A 21,540-nucleotide genomic window follows, 5' to 3' on the forward strand; every position below is an offset into this window, starting at 1 on the left:
CCATCCTGACATAACACTCAGCCTCTTTTTACTTTTTATCGCTTTATCAGTAGGCAGGCTAGGAGTGCAGGCCAAGACTACGTCGTCAGTTTAGCCAACTTCCTGTCTCAAACAAGCAGACAATATGCCCGCTTCAACGAGATTGTACTTCCGCACGGCTCGGAGACCGGTATCTTCGTAGCTTGGTTGGGCCTTCGAAGGTATGCATCTCGATAAATAGCTGCAATGGAACCACTATGAAGCACTGGAGTCGAATCTCGCAAAAGTCATACACAAACGTGCGGACATGCAAACACACACACACACACACACACACACAGAACGACTAATAAAGTACGCAACAAATGACTACTCTTTATGTCATTACTGATAAAATTTTAAAATGTCGGTGTGTCATTCATTTACATGTATTATAATTTGAAACACGTACGTTTATTCTTAGACACTTGTGAGTGGATTGGTTAGAAGTACGACTTACTAAATCAACAATGCAACAAAAAGCCAATATGGCCACCAGTAGTCTTTATTTAAGACGAAAAGACAACGTTGTGGTTACCAGAATTGGGATTCGAACCCACGCCGGGAAAAACAGAGTGTTATCCGAACGCAGCGCCTTAGACCATTCGTCCATCCTGATATAATGCCCAAGATATGATTTTTAATCGCTTTATCAGTAGGAGAAGATATATATATATATATATATATATATGTGTGTGTGTGTGTGTGTGCGCGCGCGTGTGTGTGTGTGTGTGTGTGTGTGTGTGTGTGTGTGTGTGTGTGTGTGTGTGTGTGTGTGTGCTTATACACAAAAACTATCACTTGCTCTTAGACAATGATGATCAGGGTGAGCTTTCAGTTCAGTGCGTCATTGTTTTACAGTCTATGCACAAGCTGTTTCAACTAAATCGTCTCACCATCGACGAGGAGGAATTCTAAGTGGCCTATCCAAGCTTTTGGAAAGCTCTCAGCAACTGCAGAGGTCCATCTGTTGTCTATGAACTTTGCAAAATGTCTGGCCCACGGAACTTGTGCTTTCATCATTCTACAATCATGTCTTTCCTTTCACCTTGTGCTGGAATTTACTAATTTGGGATATACTCTCGCAATGATATTCGTAGCATAGATATTTCCTTGGCCCTTTGGTAGTAGTCATTCGATGTTCTTCTATCTTTTCGAACGATTTCATTGAACACACTGCCACCTAGTGTCCTGTCCAACTTTGCTTTGAGTTCATCTCTAATTGGGGTAAATGATTTTTGTCTTGCCTTTGCTCTCCTCGAGATTTCGGCATTTATGTTCCCCACCCCCATATTCGCTATGTATCCCATGTATATGTAATTTCTTTTTTACTTGTCAAACACTTGCAGCTGTAGGTAAGTGTGGCAAGTTGTCATCCGATCGCTTGGGGACCTATAGTTCCTTGAAATTCTCAACAACCTCTGGTCGCCCGGATCGCAATTAACTGCATTCAAGCGATCTTATTGTAATATATGATACTGAGGTCTATTTGATTGCCTTGTTCTTGTTTAGAAATGAAGCCACTGCGCTAGATCGGAGGGCAGGCCACGACTGACTGTTCCAATCTCAAACGAGCAGACTAGATGCCCTTGTCAACGAGATCGCACTTCTGTTGAGGACGGAGTCTAGTACCATCGTATTTTCACTGAACCTTCGAGGGTATACACCGCGATACAATAGCTACCATAGAACCACTATAAGTCACTGAAGTCGAGTTTCGCAAACAGAAGCGCGCGCGCACACACACACACACAGGCTAACACACACAAGCTCACACAGACAACGCACATAAAACTACAACTAATAAACTACGCAACAAATTACTACTCTTTATCTTATTACTGATAAAATGTTAAAATGTTAATATCATGATCAGTAAGTCAGGATGGCCGAGCGGTCTAAGGCGCTGCGTTCAGGTCGCAGTCGGGTCTTCCCGGCGTGGGTTCGAATCCCACTTCTGACATATACAATTTTATTTTTTAAATGAAGACTTCTCGTCGCAGTTATAGATAATTGCTGCGAAGTAAAGTTAGTGAGTCGTACTTCTAACGAAGCCACTTACAAGTGTCTAAGAATGCACTACATGTTGCAAATTATACGGTATGTAAATGTTTGATTAAAAATACTCTCTGGATATTTATAGCTTTTTCTGCTTCGGTTTTCATCGTCCCCACCACCAAAAAAAACAAAAAAAAACAGAATTATTTCACGCTCTTTCAAGTATATAAATTCTTATGACTTCCAATAAAAATAACCTCTCACTGGAGACGCTCAGAAGACCAATTCAGTGCAATAGTGAAAGATGTGTCATGTTTACCGAAGTCGTGGGTTCGATTCCCTCGAGTGACCGTTGGTTATTTTTCCATCTCAGAGGGTTTTATTATTTTTTGCTTTATCTCGGTTCGAGTTTCACTGACCCAAAAAGAAATGTAAAACACACATGGAAGTTTATACATTTTATTCTACGGGTACACACACGCACACACACACATATATATATAATATTATGCGTATCATATGTTTAATTAAAAAAAAAAGAAGAAAAAATTGAAAATCCAGGAATGCAATTAGAACACATGCAAGGAAAATCCGATTGTAATCTAAACGAAGCGCATTAGACTGCTCGGCCATCCTGACATAACACTCAGCCTCTTTTTACTTTTTATCGCTTTATCAGTAGGCAGGCTAGGAGTGCAGGCCAAGACTACGTCGTCAGTTTAGCCAACTTCCTGTCTCAAACAAGCAGACAATATGCCCGCTTCAACGAGATTGTACTTCCGCACGGCTCGGAGACCGGTATCTTCGTAGCTTGGTTGGGCCTTCGAAGGTATGCATCTCGATAAATAGCTGCAATGGAACCACTATGAAGCACTGGAGTCGAATCTCGCAAAAGTCATACACAAACGTGCGGGCATGCAAACACACACACACACAGAACGACTAATAAAGTACGCAACAAATGACTACTCTTTATGTCATTACTGATAAAATATTAAAATGTCGGTGTGTCATTCATTTACATGTATTATAATTTGAAACACGTACGTTTATTCTTAGACACTTGTGAGTGGATTGGTTAGAAGTACGACTTACTAAATCAACAATGCAACAAAAAGCCAATATGGCCACCAGTAGTCTTTATTTAAGACGAAAAGACAACGTTGTGGTTGTCAGAATTGGGATTCGAACCCACGCCGGGAAAAACCGAGTGTTATCCGAACGCAGCGCCTTAGACCATTCGTCCATCCTGATATAATGCCCAAGATTTGATTTTTAATCGCTTTATCAGTAGGAGAAGATATATATATATATATATATATATATGTGTGTGTGTGTGTGTGTGCGCGCGTGTGTGTGTGTGTGTGTGTGTGTGTGTGTGTGTGTGTGTGTGTGTGTGTGTGTGTGTGTGTGTGTGTGTGCTTATACACAAAAACTATCACTTGCTCTTACACAATGATGATCAGGGTGAGCTTTCAGTTCAGTGCGTCATTGTTTTACAGTCTATGCACAAGCTGTTTCAACTAAATCGTCTCACCATCGACGAGGAGGAATTCTAAGTGGCCTATCCAAGCTTTTGGAAAGCTCTCAGCAACTGCAGAGGTCCATCTGTTGTCTATGAACTTTGCAAAATGTCTGGCCCACGGAACTTGTGCTTTCATCATTCTACAATCATGTCTTTCCTTTCACCTTGTGCTGGAATTTACTAATTTGGGATATACTCTCGCAATGATATTCGTAGCATAGATATTTCCTTGGCCCTTTGGTAGTAGTCATTCGATGTTCTTCTATCTTTTCGAACGATTTCATTGAACACACTGCCACCTAGTGTCCTGTCCAACTTTGCTTTGAGTTCATCTCTAATTGGGGTAAATGATTTTTGTCTTGCCTTTGCTCTCCTCGAGATTTCGGCATTTATGTTCCCCACCCCCATATTCGCTATGTATCCCATGTATATGTAATTTCTTTTTTACTTGTCAAACACTTGCAGCTGTAGGTAAGTGTGGCAAGTTGTCATCCGATCGCTTGGGGACCTATAGTTCCTTGAAATTCTCAACAACCTCTGGTCGCCCGGATCGCAATTAACTGCATTCAAGCGATCTTATTGTAATATATGATACTGAGGTCTATTTGATTGCCTTGTTCTTGTTTAGAAATGAAGCCACTGCGCTAGCTCGGAGGGCAGGCCACGACTGACTGTTCCAATCTCAAACGAGCAGACTAGATGCCCTTGTCAACGAGATCGCACTTCTGTTGAGGACGGAGTCTAGTACCATCGTATTTTCACTGAACCTTCGAGGGTATACACCGCGATACAATAGCTACCATAGAACCACTATAAGTCACTGAAGTCGAGTTTCGCAAGCAGAAGCGCGCGCGCGCACACACACACACAGGCTAACACACACAAGCTCACACAGACAACGCACATAAAACTACAACTAATAAACTACGCAACAAATTACTACTCTTTATCTTATTACTGATAAAATGTTAAAATGTTAATATCATGATCAGTAAGTCAGGATGGCCGAGCGGTCTAAGGCGCTGCGTTCAGGTCGCAGTCGGGTCTTCCCGGCGTGGGTTCGAATCCCACTTCTGACATATACAATTTTATTTTTTAAATGAAGACTTCTCGTCGCAGTTATAGATAATTGCTGCGAAGTAAAGTTAGTGAGTCGTACTTCTAACGAAGCCACTTACAAGTGTCTAAGAATGCACTACATGTTGCAAATTATACGGTATGTAAATGTTTGATTAAAAATACTCTCTGGATATTTATAGCTTTTTCTGCTTCGGTTTTCATCGTCCCCACCACCAAAAAAAACAAAAAAAAACAGAATTATTTCACGCTCTTTCAAGTATATAAATTCTTATGACTTCCAATAAAAATAACCTTTCACTGGAGACGCTCAGAAGACCAATTCGGTGCAATAGTGAAAGATGTGTCATGTTTACCGAAGTCGTGGGTTCGATTCCCTCGAGTGACCGTTGGTTATTTTTCCATCTCAGAGGGTTTTATTATTTTTTGCTTTATCTCGGTTCGAGTTTCACTGACCCAAAAAGAAATGTAAAACACACATGGAAGTTTATACATTTTATTCTACGGGTACACACACGCACACACACACATATATATATAATATTATGCGTATCATATGTTTAATTAAAAAAAAAAGAAGAAAAAATTGAAAATCCAGGAATGCAATTAGAACACATGCAAGGAAAATCCGATTGTAATCTAAACGAAGCGCATTAGACTGCTCGGCCATCCTGACATAACACTCAGCCTCTTTTTACTTTTTATCGCTTTATCAGTAGGCAGGCTAGGAGTGCAGGCCAAGACTACGTCGTCAGTTTAGCCAACTTCCTGTCTCAAACAAGCAGACAATATGCCCGCTTCAACGAGATTGTACTTCCGCACGGCTCGGAGACCGGTATCTTCGTAGCTTGGTTGGGCCTTCGAAGGTATGCATCTCGATAAATAGCTGCAATGGAACCACTATGAAGCACTGGAGTCGAATCTCGCAAAAGTCATACACAAACGTGCGGGCATGCAAACACACACACACACAGAACGACTAATAAAGTACGCAACAAATGACTACTCTTTATGTCATTACTGATAAAATATTAAAATGTCGGTGTGTCATTCATTTACATGTATTATAATTTGAAACACGTACGTTTATTCTTAGACACTTGTGAGTGGATTGGTTAGAAGTACGACTTACTAAATCAACAATGCAACAAAAAGCCAATATGGCCACCAGTAGTCTTTATTTAAGACGAAAAGACAACGTTGTGGTTGTCAGAATTGGGATTCGAACCCACGCCGGGAAAAACCGAGTGTTATCCGAACGCAGCGCCTTAGACCATTCGTCCATCCTGATATAATGCCCAAGATTTGATTTTTAATCGCTTTATCAGTAGGAGAAGATATATATATATATATATATATATATATGTGTGTGTGTGTGTGTGCGCGCGTGTGTGTGTGTGTGTGTGTGTGTGTGTGTGTGTGTGTGTGTGTGTGTGTGTGTGTGTGCTTATACACAAAAACTATCACTTGCTCTTACACAATGATGATCAGGGTGAGCTTTCAGTTCAGTGCGTCATTGTTTTACAGTCTATGCACAAGCTGTTTCAACTAAATCGTCTCACCATCGACGAGGAGGAATTCTAAGTGGCCTATCCAAGCTTTTGGAAAGCTCTCAGCAACTGCAGAGGTCCATCTGTTGTCTATGAACTTTGCAAAATGTCTGGCCCACGGAACTTGTGCTTTCATCATTCTACAATCATGTCTTTCCTTTCACCTTGTGCTGGAATTTACTAATTTGGGATATACTCTCGCAATGATATTCGTAGCATAGATATTTCCTTGGCCCTTTGGTAGTAGTCATTCGATGTTCTTCTATCTTTTCGAACGATTTCATTGAACACACTGCCACCTAGTGTCCTGTCCAACTTTGCTTTGAGTTCATCTCTAATTGGGGTAAATGATTTTTGTCTTGCCTTTGCTCTCCTCGAGATTTCGGCATTTATGTTCCCCACCCCCATATTCGCTATGTATCCCATGTATATGTAATTTCTTTTTTACTTGTCAAACACTTGCAGCTGTAGGTAAGTGTGGCAAGTTGTCATCCGATCGCTTGGGGACCTATAGTTCCTTGAAATTCTCAACAACCTCTGGTCGCCCGGATCGCAATTAACTGCATTCAAGCGATCTTATTGTAATATATGATACTGAGGTCTATTTGATTGCCTTGTTCTTGTTTAGAAATGAAGCCACTGCGCTAGCTCGGAGGGCAGGCCACGACTGACTGTTCCAATCTCAAACGAGCAGACTAGATGCCCTTGTCAACGAGATCGCACTTCTGTTGAGGACGGAGTCTAGTACCATCGTATTTTCACTGAACCTTCGAGGGTATACACCGCGATACAATAGCTACCATAGAACCACTATAAGTCACTGAAGTCGAGTTTCGCAAGCAGAAGCGCGCGCGCGCACACACACACACAGGCTAACACACACAAGCTCACACAGACAACGCACATAAAACTACAACTAATAAACTACGCAACAAATTACTACTCTTTATCTTATTACTGATAAAATGTTAAAATGTTAATATCATGATCAGTAAGTCAGGATGGCCGAGCGGTCTAAGGCGCTGCGTTCAGGTCGCAGTCGGGTCTTCCCGGCGTGGGTTCGAATCCCACTTCTGACATATACAATTTTATTTTTTAAATGAAGACTTCTCGTCGCAGTTATAGATAATTGCTGCGAAGTAAAGTTAGTGAGTCGTACTTCTAACGAAGCCACTTACAAGTGTCTAAGAATGCACTACATGTTGCAAATTATACGGTATGTAAATGTTTGATTAAAAATACTCTCTGGATATTTATAGCTTTTTCTGCTTCGGTTTTCATCGTCCCCACCACCAAAAAAAACAAAAAAAAACAGAATTATTTCACGCTCTTTCAAGTATATAAATTCTTATGACTTCCAATAAAAATAACCTTTCACTGGAGACGCTCAGAAGACCAATTCGGTGCAATAGTGAAAGATGTGTCATGTTTACCGAAGTCGTGGGTTCGATTCCCTCGAGTGACCGTTGGTTATTTTTCCATCTCAGAGGGTTTTATTATTTTTTGCTTTATCTCGGTTCGAGTTTCACTGACCCAAAAAGAAATGTAAAACACACATGGAAGTTTATACATTTTATTCTACGGGTACACACACGCACACACACACATATATATATAATATTATGCGTATCATATGTTTAATTAAAAAAAAAAGAAGAAAAAATTGAAAATCCAGGAATGCAATTAGAACACATGCAAGGAAAATCCGATTGTAATCTAAACGAAGCGCATTAGACTGCTCGGCCATCCTGACATAACACTCAGCCTCTTTTTACTTTTTATCGCTTTATCAGTAGGCAGGCTAGGAGTGCAGGCCAAGACTACGTCGTCAGTTTAGCCAACTTCCTGTCTCAAACAAGCAGACAATATGCCCGCTTCAACGAGATTGTACTTCCGCACGGCTCGGAGACCGGTATCTTCGTAGCTTGGTTGGGCCTTCGAAGGTATGCATCTCGATAAATAGCTGCAATGGAACCACTATGAAGCACTGGAGTCGAATCTCGCAAAAGTCATACACAAACGTGCGGACATGCAAACACACACACACACACACACACACACACAGAACGACTAATAAAGTACGCAACAAATGACTACTCTTTATGTCATTACTGATAAAATATTAAAATGTCGGTGTGTCATTCATTTACATGTATTATAATTTGAAACACGTAGGTTTATTCTTAGACACTTGTGAGTGGATTGGTTAGAAGTACGACTTACTAAATCAACAATGCAACAAAAAGCCAATATGGCCACCAGTAGTCTTTATTTAAGACGAAAAGACAACGTTGTGGTTACCAGAATTGGGATTCGAACCCACGCCGGGAAAAACTGAGTGTTATCCGAACGCAGCGCCTTAGACCATTCGTCCATCCTGATATAATCCCCAAGATATGATTTTTAATCGCTTTATCAGTAGAAGATATATATATATATATATATATATATATATATATATATATATATATATATGTGTGTGTGTGTGTGTGTGTGTGCGCGCGCGTGTGTGTGTGTGTGTGTGTGTGTGTGTGTGTGTGTGTGTGTGTGTGTGTTGCTTATACACAAAAACTATCACTTGCTCTTACACAATGATGATCAGGGTGAGCTTTCAGTTCAGTGCGTCATTGTTTTACAGTCTATGCACAAGCTGTTTCAACTAAATCGTCTCACCATCGACGAGGAGGAATTCTAAGTGGCCTATCCAAGCTTTTGGAAAGCTCTCAGCAACTGCAGAGGTCCATCTGTTGTCTATGAACTTTGCAAAATGTCTGGCCCACGGAACTTGTGCTTTCATCATTCTACAATCATGTCTTTCCTTTCACCTTGTGCTGGAATTTACTAATTTGGGATATACTCTCGCAATGATATTCGTAGCATAGATATTTCCTTGGCCCTTTGGTAGTAGTCATTCGATGTTCTTCTATCTTTTCGAACGATTTCATTGAACACACTGCCACCTAGTGTCCTGTCCAACTTTGCTTTGAGTTCATCTCTAATTGGGGTAAATGATTTTTGTCTTGCCTTTGCTCTCCTCGAGATTTCGGCATTTATGTTCCCCACCCCCATATTCGCTATGTATCCCATGTATATGTAATTTCTTTTTTACTTGTCAAACACTTGCAGCTGTAGGTAAGTGTGGCAAGTTGTCATCCGATCGCTTGGGGACCTATAGTTCCTTGAAATTCTCAACAACCTCTGGTCGCCCGGATCGCAATTAACTGCATTCAAGCGATCTTATTGTAATATATGATACTGAGGTCTATTTGATTGCCTTGTTCTTGTTTAGAAATGAAGCCACTGCGCTAGCTCGGAGGGCAGGCCACGACTGACTGTTCCAATCTCAAACGAGCAGACTAGATGCCCTTGTCAACGAGATCGCACTTCTGTTGAGGACGGAGTCTAGTACCATCGTATTTTCACTGAACCTTCGAGGGTATACACCGCGATACAATAGCTACCATAGAACCACTATAAGTCACTGAAGTCGAGTTTCGCAAGCAGAAGCGCGCGCGCGCACACACACACACAGGCTAACACACACAAGCTCACACAGACAACGCACATAAAACTACAACTAATAAACTACGCAACAAATTACTACTCTTTATCTTATTACTGATAAAATGTTAAAATGTTAATATCATGATCAGTAAGTCAGGATGGCCGAGCGGTCTAAGGCGCTGCGTTCAGGTCGCAGTCGGGTCTTCCCGGCGTGGGTTCGAATCCCACTTCTGACATATACAATTTTATTTTTTAAATGAAGACTTCTCGTCGCAGTTATAGATAATTGCTGCGAAGTAAAGTTAGTGAGTCGTACTTCTAACGAAGCCACTTACAAGTGTCTAAGAATGCACTACATGTTGCAAATTATACGGTATGTAAATGTTTGATTAAAAATACTCTCTGGATATTTATAGCTTTTTCTGCTTCGGTTTTCATCGTCCCCACCACCAAAAAAAACAAAAAAAAACAGAATTATTTCACGCTCTTTCAAGTATATAAATTCTTATGACTTCCAATAAAAATAACCTTTCACTGGAGACGCTCAGAAGACCAATTCGGTGCAATAGTGAAAGATGTGTCATGTTTACCGAAGTCGTGGGTTCGATTCCCTCGAGTGACCGTTGGTTATTTTTCCATCTCAGAGGGTTTTATTATTTTTTGCTTTATCTCGGTTCGAGTTTCACTGACCCAAAAAGAAATGTAAAACACACATGGAAGTTTATACATTTTATTCTACGGGTACACACACGCACACACACACATATATATATAATATTATGCGTATCATATGTTTAATTAAAAAAAAAAGAAGAAAAAATTGAAAATCCAGGAATGCAATTAGAACACATGCAAGGAAAATCCGATTGTAATCTAAACGAAGCGCATTAGACTGCTCGGCCATCCTGACATAACACTCAGCCTCTTTTTACTTTTTATCGCTTTATCAGTAGGCAGGCTAGGAGTGCAGGCCAAGACTACGTCGTCAGTTTAGCCAACTTCCTGTCTCAAACAAGCAGACAATATGCCCGCTTCAACGAGATTGTACTTCCGCACGGCTCGGAGACCGGTATCTTCGTAGCTTGGTTGGGCCTTCGAAGGTATGCATCTCGATAAATAGCTGCAATGGAACCACTATGAAGCACTGGAGTCGAATCTCGCAAAAGTCATACACAAACGTGCGGACATGCAAACACACACACACACACACACACACACACAGAACGACTAATAAAGTACGCAACAAATGACTACTCTTTATGTCATTACTGATAAAATATTAAAATGTCGGTGTGTCATTCATTTACATGTATTATAATTTGAAACACGTAGGTTTATTCTTAGACACTTGTGAGTGGATTGGTTAGAAGTACGACTTACTAAATCAACAATGCAACAAAAAGCCAATATGGCCACCAGTAGTCTTTATTTAAGACGAAAAGACAACGTTGTGGTTACCAGAATTGGGATTCGAACCCACGCCGGGAAAAACTGAGTGTTATCCGAACGCAGCGCCTTAGACCATTCGTCCATCCTGATATAATCCCCAAGATATGATTTTTAATCGCTTTATCAGTAGAAGATATATATATATATATATATATATATATATATATATATATATATATATATATATATATATATATATGTGTGTGTGTGTGTGTGTGTGTGTGCGCGCGCGTGTGTGTGTGTGTGTGTGTGTGTGTGTGTGTGTGTGTGTGTGTGTGTGTGTGTGTGTTTGCTTATACACAAAAACTATCACTTGCTCTTACACAATGATGATCAGGGTGAGCTTTCAGTTCAGTGCGTCATTGTTTTACAGTCTATGCACAAGCTGTTTCAACTAAATCGTCTCACCATCGACGAGGAGGAATTCTAAGTGGCCTATCCAAGCTTTTGGAAAGCTCTCAGCAACTGCAGAGGTCCATCTGTTGTCTATGAACTTTGCAAAATGTCTGGCCCACGGAACTTGTGCTTTCATCATTCTACAATCATGTCTTTCCTTTCACCTTGTGCTGGAATTTACTAATTTGGGATATACTCTCGCAATGATATTCGTAGCATAGATATTTCCTTGGCCCTTTGGTAGTAGTCATTCGATGTTCTTCTATCTTTTCGAACGATTTCATTGAACACACTGCCACCTAGTGTCCTGTCCAACTTTGCTTTGAGTTCATCTCTAATTGGGGTAAATGATTTTTGTCTTGCCTTTGCTCTCCTCGAGATTTCGGCATTTATGTTCCCCACCCCCATATTCGCTATGTATCCCATGTATATGTAATTTCTTTTTTACTTGTCAAACACTTGCAGCTGTAGGTAAGTGTGGCAAGTTGTCATCCGATCGCTTGGGGACCTATAGTTCCTTGAAATTCTCAACAACCTCTGGTCGCCCGGATCGCAATTAACTGCATTCAAGCGATCTTATTGTAATATATGATACTGAGGTCTATTTGATTGCCTTGTTCTTGTTTAGAAATGAAGCCACTGCGCTAGCTCGGAGGGCAGGCCACGACTGACTGTTCCAATCTCAAACGAGCAGACTAGATGCCCTTGTCAACGAGATCGCACTTCTGTTGAGGACGGAGTCTAGTACCATCGTATTTTCACTGAACCTTCGAGGGTATACACCGCGATACAATAGCTACCATAGAACCACTATAAGTCACTGAAGTCGAGTTTCGCAAGCAGAAGCGCGCGCGCGCACACACACACACAGGCTAACACACACAAGCTCACACAGACAACGCACATAAAACTACAACTAATAAACTACGCAACAAATTACTACTCTTTATCTTATTACTGATAAAATGTTAAAATGTTAATATCATGATCAGTAAGTCAGGATGGCCGAGCGGTCTAAGGCGCTGCGTTCAGGTCGCAGTCGGGTCTTCCCGGCGTGGGTTCGAATCCCACTTCTGACATATACAATTTTATTTTTTAAATGAAGACTTCTCGTCGCAGTTATAGATAATTGCTGCGAAGTAGAGTTAGTGAGTCGTACTTCTAACGAAGCCACTTACAAGTGTCTAAGAATGCACTACATGTTGCAAATTATACGGTATGTAAATGTTTGATTAAAAATACTCTCTGGATATTTATAGCTTTTTCTGCTTCGGTTTTCATCGTCCCCACCACCAAAAAAAACAAAAAAAAACAGAATTATTTCACGCTCTTTCAAGTATATAAATTCTTATGACTTCCAATAAAAATAACCTCTCACTGGAGACGCTCAGAAGACCAATTCGGTGCAATAGTGAAAGATGTGTCATGTTTACCGAAGTCGTGGGTTCGATTCCCTCGAGTGACCGTTGGTTATTTTTCCATCTCAGGGGGTTTTATTATTTTTTGCTTTATCTCGGTTCGAGTTTCACTGACCCAAAAAGAAATGTAAAACACACATGGAAGTTTATACATTTTATTCTACGGGTACACACACGCACACACACACATATATATATAATATTATGCGTATCATATGTTTAATTAAAAAAAAAAGAAGAAAAAATTGAAAATCCAGGAATGCAATTAGAACACATGCAAGGAAAATCCGATTGTAATCTAAACGAAGCGCATTAGACTGCTCGGCCATCCTGACATAACACTCAGCCTCTTTTTACTTTTTATCGCTTTATCAGTAGGCAGGCTAGGAGTGCAGGCCAAGACTACGTCGTCAGTTTAGCCAACTTCCTGTCTCAAACAAGCAGACAATATGCCCGCTTCAACGAGATTGTACTTCCGCACGGCTCGGAGACCGGTATCTTCGTAGCTTGGTTGGGCCTTCGAAGGTATGCATCTCGATAAATAGCTGCAATGGAACCACTATGAAGCACTGGAGTCGAATCTCGCAAAAGTCATACACAAACGTGCGGACATGCAAACACACACACACACACACACACACACACAGAACGACTAATAAAGTACGCAACAAATGACTACTCTTTATGTCATTACTGATAAAATATTAAAATGTCGGTGTGTCATTCATTTACATGTATTATAATTTGAAACACGTAGGTTTATTCTTAGACACTTGTGAGTGGATTGGTTAGAAGTACGACTTACTAAATCAACAATGCAACAAAAAGCCAATATGGCCACCAGTAGTCTTTATTTAAGACGAAAAGACAACGTTGTGGTTACCAGAATTGGGATTCGAACCCACGCCGGGAAAAACTGAGTGTTATCCGAACGCAGCGCCTTAGACCATTCGTCCATCCTGATATAATCCCCAAGATATGATTTTTAATCGCTTTATCAGTAGAAGATATATATATATATATATATATATATATATATATATATATATATATATATATATATATATATGTGTGTGTGTGTGTGTGTGTGTGTGCGCGCGCGTGTGTGTGTGTGTGTGTGTGTGTGTGTGTGTGTGTGTGTGTGTGTGTGTGTGTGTTTGCTTATACACAAAAACTATCACTTGCTCTTACACAATGATGATCAGGGTGAGCTTTCAGTTCAGTGCGTCATTGTTTTACAGTCTATGCACAAGCTGTTTCAACTAAATCGTCTCACCATCGACGAGGAGGAATTCTAAGTGGCCTATCCAAGCTTTTGGAAAGCTCTCAGCAACTGCAGAGGTCCATCTGTTGTCTATGAACTTTGCAAAATGTCTGGCCCACGGAACTTGTGCTTTCATCATTCTACAATCATGTCTTTCCTTTCACCTTGTGCTGGAATTTACTAATTTGGGATATACTCTCGCAATGATATTCGTAGCATAGATATTTCCTTGGCCCTTTGGTAGTAGTCATTCGATGTTCTTCTATCTTTTCGAACGATTTCATTGAACACACTGCCACCTAGTGTCCTGTCCAACTTTGCTTTGAGTTCATCTCTAATTGGGGTAAATGATTTTTGTCTTGCCTTTGCTCTCCTCGAGATTTCGGCATTTATGTTCCCCACCCCCATATTCGCTATGTATCCCATGTATATGTAATTTCTTTTTTACTTGTCAAACACTTGCAGCTGTAGGTAAGTGTGGCAAGTTGTCATCCGATCGCTTGGGGACCTATAGTTCCTTGAAATTCTCAACAACCTCTGGTCGCCCGGATCGCAATTAACTGCATTCAAGCGATCTTATTGTAATATATGATACTGAGGTCTATTTGATTGCCTTGTTCTTGTTTAGAAATGAAGCCACTGCGCTAGCTCGGAGGGCAGGCCACGACTGACTGTTCCAATCTCAAACGAGCAGACTAGATGCCCTTGTCAACGAGATCGCACTTCTGTTGAGGACGGAGTCTAGTACCATCGTATTTTCACTGAACCTTCGAGGGTATACACCGCGATACAATAGCTACCATAGAACCACTATAAGTCACTGAAGTCGAGTTTCGCAAGCAGAAGCGCGCGCGCGCACACACACACACAGGCTAACACACACAAGCTCACACAGACAACGCACATAAAACTACAACTAATAAACTACGCAACAAATTACTACTCTTTATCTTATTACTGATAAAATGTTAAAATGTTAATATCATGATCAGTAAGTCAGGATGGCCGAGCGGTCTAAGGCGCTGCGTTCAGGTCGCAGTCGGGTCTTCCCGGCGTGGGTTCGAATCCCACTTCTGACATATACAATTTTATTTTTTAAATGAAGACTTCTCGTCGCAGTTATAGATAATTGCTGCGAAGTAAAGTTAGTGAGTCGTACTTCTAACGAAGCCACTTACAAGTGTCTAAGAATGCACTACATGTTGCAAATTATACGGTATGTAAATGTTTGATTAAAAATACTCTCTGGATATTTATAGCTTTTTCTGCTTCGGTTTTCATCGTCCCCACCACCAAAAAAAACAAAAAAAAACAGAATTATTTCACGCTCTTTCAAGTATATAAATTCTTATGACTTCCAATAAAAATAACCTTTCACTGGAGACGCTCAGAAGACCAATTCGGTGCAATAGTGAAAGATGTGTCATGTTTACCGAAGTCGTGGGTTCGATTCCCTCGAGTGACCGTTGGTTATTTTTCCATCTCAGAGGGTTTTATTATTTTTTGCTTTATCTCGGTTCGAGTTTCACTGACCCAAAAAGAAATGTAAAACACACATGGAAGTTTATACATTTTATTCTACGGGTACACACACGCACACACACACATATATATATAATATTATGCGTATCATATGTTTAATTAAAAAAAAAAGAAGAAAAAATTGAAAATCCAGGAATGCAATTAGAACACATGCAAGGAAAATCCGATTGTAATCTAAACGAAGCGCATTAGACTGCTCGGCCATCCTGACATAACACTCAGCCTCTTTTTACTTTTTATCGCTTTATCAGTAGGCAGGCTAGGAGTGCAGGCCAAGACTACGTCGTCAGTTTAGCCAACTTCCTGTCTCAAACAAGCAGACAATATGCCCGCTTCAACGAGATTGTACTTCCGCACGGCTCGGAGACCGGTATCTTCGTAGCTTGGTTGGGCCTTCGAAGGTATGCATCTCGATAAATAGCTGCAATGGAACCACTATGAAGCACTGGAGTCGAATCTCGCAAAAGTCATACACAAACGTGCGGACATGCAAACACACACACACACACACACACACACACAGAACGACTAATAAAGTACGCAACAAATGACTACTCTTTATGTCATTACTGATAAAATATTAAAATGTCGGTGTGTCATTCATTTACATGTATTATAATTTGAAACACGTAGGTTTATTCTTAGACACTTGTGAGTGGATTGGTTAGAAGTACGACTTACTAAATCAACAATGCAACAAAAAGCCAATATGGCCACCAGTAGTCTTTATTTAAGACGAAAAGACAACGTTGTGGTTACCAGAATTGGGATTCGAACCCACGCCGGGAAAAACTGAGTGTTATCCGAACGCAGCGCCTTAGACCATTCGTCCATCCTGATATAATCCCCAAGATATGATTTTTAATCGCTTTATCAGTAGAAGATATATATATATATATATATATATATATATATATATATATATATATATATATATATATATATGTGTGTGTGTGTGTGTGTGTGTGTGCGCGCGCGTGTGTGTGTGTGTGTGTGTGTGTGTGTGTGTGTGTGTGTGTGTGTGTGTGTGTGTGTGTGTGTTGCTTATACACAAAAACTATCACTTGCTCTTACACAATGATGATCAGGGTGAGCTTTCAGTTCAGTGCGTCATTGTTTTACAGTCTATGCACAAGCTGTTTCAACTAAATCGTCTCACCATCGACGAGGAGGAATTCTAAGTGGCCTATCCAAGCTTTTGGAAAGCTCTCAGCAACTGCAGAGGTCCATCTGTTGTCTATGAACTTTGCAAAATGTCTGGCCCACGGAACTTGTGCTTTCATCATTCTACAATCATGTCTTTCCTTTCACCTTGTGCTGGAATTTACTAATTTGGGATATACTCTCGCAATGATATTCGTAGCATAGATATTTCCTTGGCCCTTTGGTAGTAGTCATTCGATGTTCTTCTATCTTTTCGAACGATTTCATTGAACACACTGCCACCTAGTGTCCTGTCCAACTTTGCTTTGAGTTCATCTCTAATTGGGGTAAATGATTTTTGTCTTGCCTTTGCTCTCCTCGAGATTTCGGCATTTATGTTCCCCACCCCCATATTCGCTATGTATCCCATGTATATGTAATTTCTTTTTTACTTGTCAAACACTTGCAGCTGTAGGTAAGTGTGGCAAGTTGTCATCCGATCGCTTGGGGACCTATAGTTCCTTGAAATTCTCAACAACCTCTGGTCGCCCGGATCGCAATTAACTGCATTCAAGCGATCTTATTGTAATATATGATACTGAGGTCTATTTGATTGCCTTGTTCTTGTTTAGAAATGAAGCCACTGCGCTAGCTCGGAGGGCAGGCCACGACTGACTGTTCCAATCTCAAACGAGCAGACTAGATGCCCTTGTCAACGAGATCGCACTTCTGTTGAGGACGGAGTCTAGTACCATCGTATTTTCACTGAACCTTCGAGGGTATACACCGCGATACAATAGCTACCATAGAACCACTATAAGTCACTGAAGTCGAGTTTCGCAAGCAGAAGCGCGCGCGCGCACACACACACACAGGCTAACACACACAAGCTCACACAGACAACGCACATAAAACTACAACTAATAAACTACGCAACAAATTACTACTCTTTATCTTATTACTGATAAAATGTTAAAATGTTAATATCATGATCAGTAAGTCAGGATGGCCGAGCGGTCTAAGGCGCTGCGTTCAGGTCGCAGTCGGGTCTTCCCGGCGTGGGTTCGAATCCCACTTCTGACATATACAATTTTATTTTTTAAATGAAGACTTCTCGTCGCAGTTATAGATAATTGCTGCGAAGTAGAGTTAGTGAGTCGTACTTCTAACGAAGCCACTTACAAGTGTCTAAGAATGCACTACATGTTGCAAATTATACGGTATGTAAATGTTTGATTAAAAATACTCTCTGGATATTTATAGCTTTTTCTGCTTCGGTTTTCATCGTCCCCACCACCAAAAAAAACAAAAAAAAACAGAATTATTTCACGCTCTTTCAAGTATATAAATTCTTATGACTTCCAATAAAAATAACCTCTCACTGGAGACGCTCAGAAGACCAATTCGGTGCAATAGTGAAAGATGTGTCATGTTTACCGAAGTCGTGGGTTCGATTCCCTCGAGTGACCGTTGGTTATTTTTCCATCTCAGGGGGTTTTATTATTTTTTGCTTTATCTCGGTTCGAGTTTCACTGACCCAAAAAGAAATGTAAAACACACATGGAAGTTTATACATTTTATTCTACGGGTACACACACGCACACACACACATATATATATAATATTATGCGTATCATATGTTTAATTAAAAAAAAAAGAAGAAAAAATTGAAAATCCAGGAATGCAATTAGAACACATGCAAGGAAAATCCGATTGTAATCTAAACGAAGCGCATTAGACTGCTCGGCCATCCTGACATAACACTCAGCCTCTTTTTACTTTTTATCGCTTTATCAGTAGGCAGGCTAGGAGTGCAGGCCAAGACTACGTCGTCAGTTTAGCCAACTTCCTGTCTCAAACAAGCAGACAATATGCCCGCTTCAACGAGATTGTACTTCCGCACGGCTCGGAGACCGGTATCTTCGTAGCTTGGTTGGGCCTTCGAAGGTATGCATCTCGATAAATAGCTGCAATGGAACCACTATGAAGCACTGGAGTCGAATCTCGCAAAAGTCATACACAAACGTGCGGACATGCAAACACACACACACACACACACACACACACAGAACGACTAATAAAGTACGCAACAAATGACTACTCTTTATGTCATTACTGATAAAATATTAAAATGTCGGTGTGTCATTCATTTACATGTATTATAATTTGAAACACGTAGGTTTATTCTTAGACACTTGTGAGTGGATTGGTTAGAAGTACGACTTACTAAATCAACAATGCAACAAAAAGCCAATATGGCCACCAGTAGTCTTTATTTAAGACGAAAAGACAACGTTGTGGTTACCAGAATTGGGATTCGAACCCACGCCGGGAAAAACTGAGTGTTATCCGAACGCAGCGCCTTAGACCATTCGTCCATCCTGATATAATCCCCAAGATATGATTTTTAATCGCTTTATCAGTAGAAGATATATATATATATATATATATATATATATATATATATATATATATATATATATATATATATGTGTGTGTGTGTGTGTGTGTGTGTGCGCGCGCGTGTGTGTGTGTGTGTGTGTGTGTGTGTGTGTGTGTGTGTGTGTGTGTGTGTGTGTGTTGCTTATACACAAAAACTATCACTTGCTCTTACACAATGATGATCAGGGTGAGCTTTCAGTTCAGTGCGTCATTGTTTTACAGTCTATGCACAAGCTGTTTCAACTAAATCGTCTCACCATCGACGAGGAGGAATTCTAAGTGGCCTATCCAAGCTTTTGGAAAGCTCTCAGCAACTGCAGAGGTCCATCTGTTGTCTATGAACTTTGCAAAATGTCTGGCCCACGGAACTTGTGCTTTCATCATTCTACAATCATGTCTTTCCTTTCACCTTGTGCTGGAATTTACTAATTTGGGATATACTCTCGCAATGATATTCGTAGCATAGATATTTCCTTGGCCCTTTGGTAGTAGTCATTCGATGTTCTTCTATCTTTTCGAACGATTTCATTGAACACACTGCCACCTAGTGTCCTGTCCAACTTTGCTTTGAGTTCATCTCTAATTGGGGTAAATGATTTTTGTCTTGCCTTTGCTCTCCTCGAGATTTCGGCATTTATGTTCCCCACCCCCATATTCGCTATGTATCCCATGTATATGTAATTTCTTTTTTACTTGTCAAACACTTGCAGCTGTAGGTAAGTGTGGCAAGTTGTCATCCGATCGCTTGGGGACCTATAGTTCCTTGAAATTCTCAACAACCTCTGGTCGCCCGGATCGCAATTAACTGCATTCAAGCGATCTTATTGTAATATATGATACTGAGGTCTATTTGATTGCCTTGTTCTTGTTTAGAAATGAAGCCACTGCGCTAGCTCGGAGGGCAGGCCACGACTGACTGTTCCAATCTCAAACGAGCAGACTAGATGCCCTTGTCAACGAGATCGCACTTCTGTTGAGGACGGAGTCTAGTACCATCGTATTTTCACTGAACCTTCGAGGGTATACACCGCGATACAATAGCTACCATAGAACCACTATAAGTCACTGAAGTCGAGTTTCGCAAGCAGAAGCGCGCGCGCGCACACACACACACAGGCTAACACACACAAGCTCACACAGACAACGCACATAAAACTACAACTAATAAACTACGCAACAAATTACTACTCTTTATCTTATTACTGATAAAATGTTAAAATGTTAATATCATGATCAGTAAGTCAGGATGGCCGAGCGGTCTAAGGCGCTGCGTTCAGGTCGCAGTCGGGTCTTCCCGGCGTGGGTTCGAATCCCACTTCTGACATATACAATTTTATTTTTTAAATGAAGACTTCTCGTCGCAGTTATAGATAATTGCTGCGAAGTAAAGTTAGTGAGTCGTACTTCTAACGAAGCCACTTACAAGTGTCTAAGAATGCACTACATGTTGCAAATTATACGGTATGTAAATGTTTGATTAAAAATACTCTCTGGATATTTATAGCTTTTTCTGCTTCGGTTTTCATCGTCCCCACCACCAAAAAAAACAAAAAAAAACAGAATTATTTCACGCTCTTTCAAGTATATAAATTCTTATGACTTCCAATAAAAATAACCTTTCACTGGAGACGCTCAGAAGACCAATTCGGTGCAATAGTGAAAGATGTGTCATGTTTACCGAAGTCGTGGGTTCGATTCCCTCGAGTGACCGTTGGTTATTTTTCCATCTTAGAGGGTTTTATTATTTTTTGCTTTATCTCGGTTCGAGTTTCACTGACCCAAAAAGAAATGTAAAACACACATGGAAGTTTATACATTTTATTCTACGGGTACACACACGCACACACACACATATATATATAATATTATGCGTATCATATGTTTAATTAAAAAAAAAAGAAGAAAAAATTGAAAATCCAGGAATGCAATTAGAACACATGCAAGGAAAATCCGATTGTAATCTAAACGAAGCGCATTAGACTGCTCGGCCATCCTGACATAACACTCAGCCTCTTTTTACTTTTTATCGCTTTATCAGTAGGCAGGCTAGGAGTGCAGGCCAAGACTACGTCGTCAGTTTAGCCAACTTCCTGTCTCAAACAAGCAGACAATATGCCCGCTTCAACGAGATTGTACTTCCGCACGGCTCGGAGACCGGTATCTTCGTAGCTTGGTTGGGCCTTCGAAGGTATGCATCTCGATAAATAGCTGCAA

The 21,540-nt window shown here is 40.5% G+C and overlaps 8 non-coding genes across 8 annotated transcripts; all 8 read left to right on the top strand.

Moving 5' to 3' along the window:
• The first annotated feature begins 1,897 nt into the window (after positions 1-1,897).
• On the top strand, positions 1,898-1,981 carry Trnal-cag (transfer RNA leucine (anticodon CAG)). The gene has a single exon. It is a non-coding gene; the product is annotated as a tRNA-Leu (tRNA).
• Positions 1,982-4,536: 2,555 nt separating this feature from the next.
• Positions 4,537-4,620, top strand: Trnal-cag (transfer RNA leucine (anticodon CAG)). Its single transcript has one exon. It is a non-coding gene; the product is annotated as a tRNA-Leu (tRNA).
• Positions 4,621-7,163: 2,543 nt separating this feature from the next.
• Positions 7,164-7,247, top strand: Trnal-cag (transfer RNA leucine (anticodon CAG)). The gene has a single exon. It is a non-coding gene; the product is annotated as a tRNA-Leu (tRNA).
• A 2,577-nt stretch (positions 7,248-9,824) lies between these two features.
• Trnal-cag (transfer RNA leucine (anticodon CAG)) lies at positions 9,825-9,908 on the top strand. Its single transcript has one exon. It is a non-coding gene; the product is annotated as a tRNA-Leu (tRNA).
• A 2,604-nt stretch (positions 9,909-12,512) lies between these two features.
• Trnal-cag (transfer RNA leucine (anticodon CAG)) lies at positions 12,513-12,596 on the top strand. Its single transcript has one exon. It is a non-coding gene; the product is annotated as a tRNA-Leu (tRNA).
• A 2,598-nt stretch (positions 12,597-15,194) lies between these two features.
• Positions 15,195-15,278, top strand: Trnal-cag (transfer RNA leucine (anticodon CAG)). Its single transcript has one exon. It is a non-coding gene; the product is annotated as a tRNA-Leu (tRNA).
• Positions 15,279-17,883: 2,605 nt separating this feature from the next.
• On the top strand, positions 17,884-17,967 carry Trnal-cag (transfer RNA leucine (anticodon CAG)). Its single transcript has one exon. It is a non-coding gene; the product is annotated as a tRNA-Leu (tRNA).
• Positions 17,968-20,566: 2,599 nt separating this feature from the next.
• Positions 20,567-20,650, top strand: Trnal-cag (transfer RNA leucine (anticodon CAG)). The gene has a single exon. It is a non-coding gene; the product is annotated as a tRNA-Leu (tRNA).
• Positions 20,651-21,540: the final 890 nt, after the last annotated feature.

The sequence above is a fragment of the Octopus bimaculoides genome, chromosome 4, assembly GCF_046866305.1.
Source record: "Octopus bimaculoides isolate indiv1 chromosome 4, ASM4686630v1, whole genome shotgun sequence".
NCBI lineage: Eukaryota > Metazoa > Mollusca > Cephalopoda > Octopoda > Octopodidae > Octopus > Octopus bimaculoides.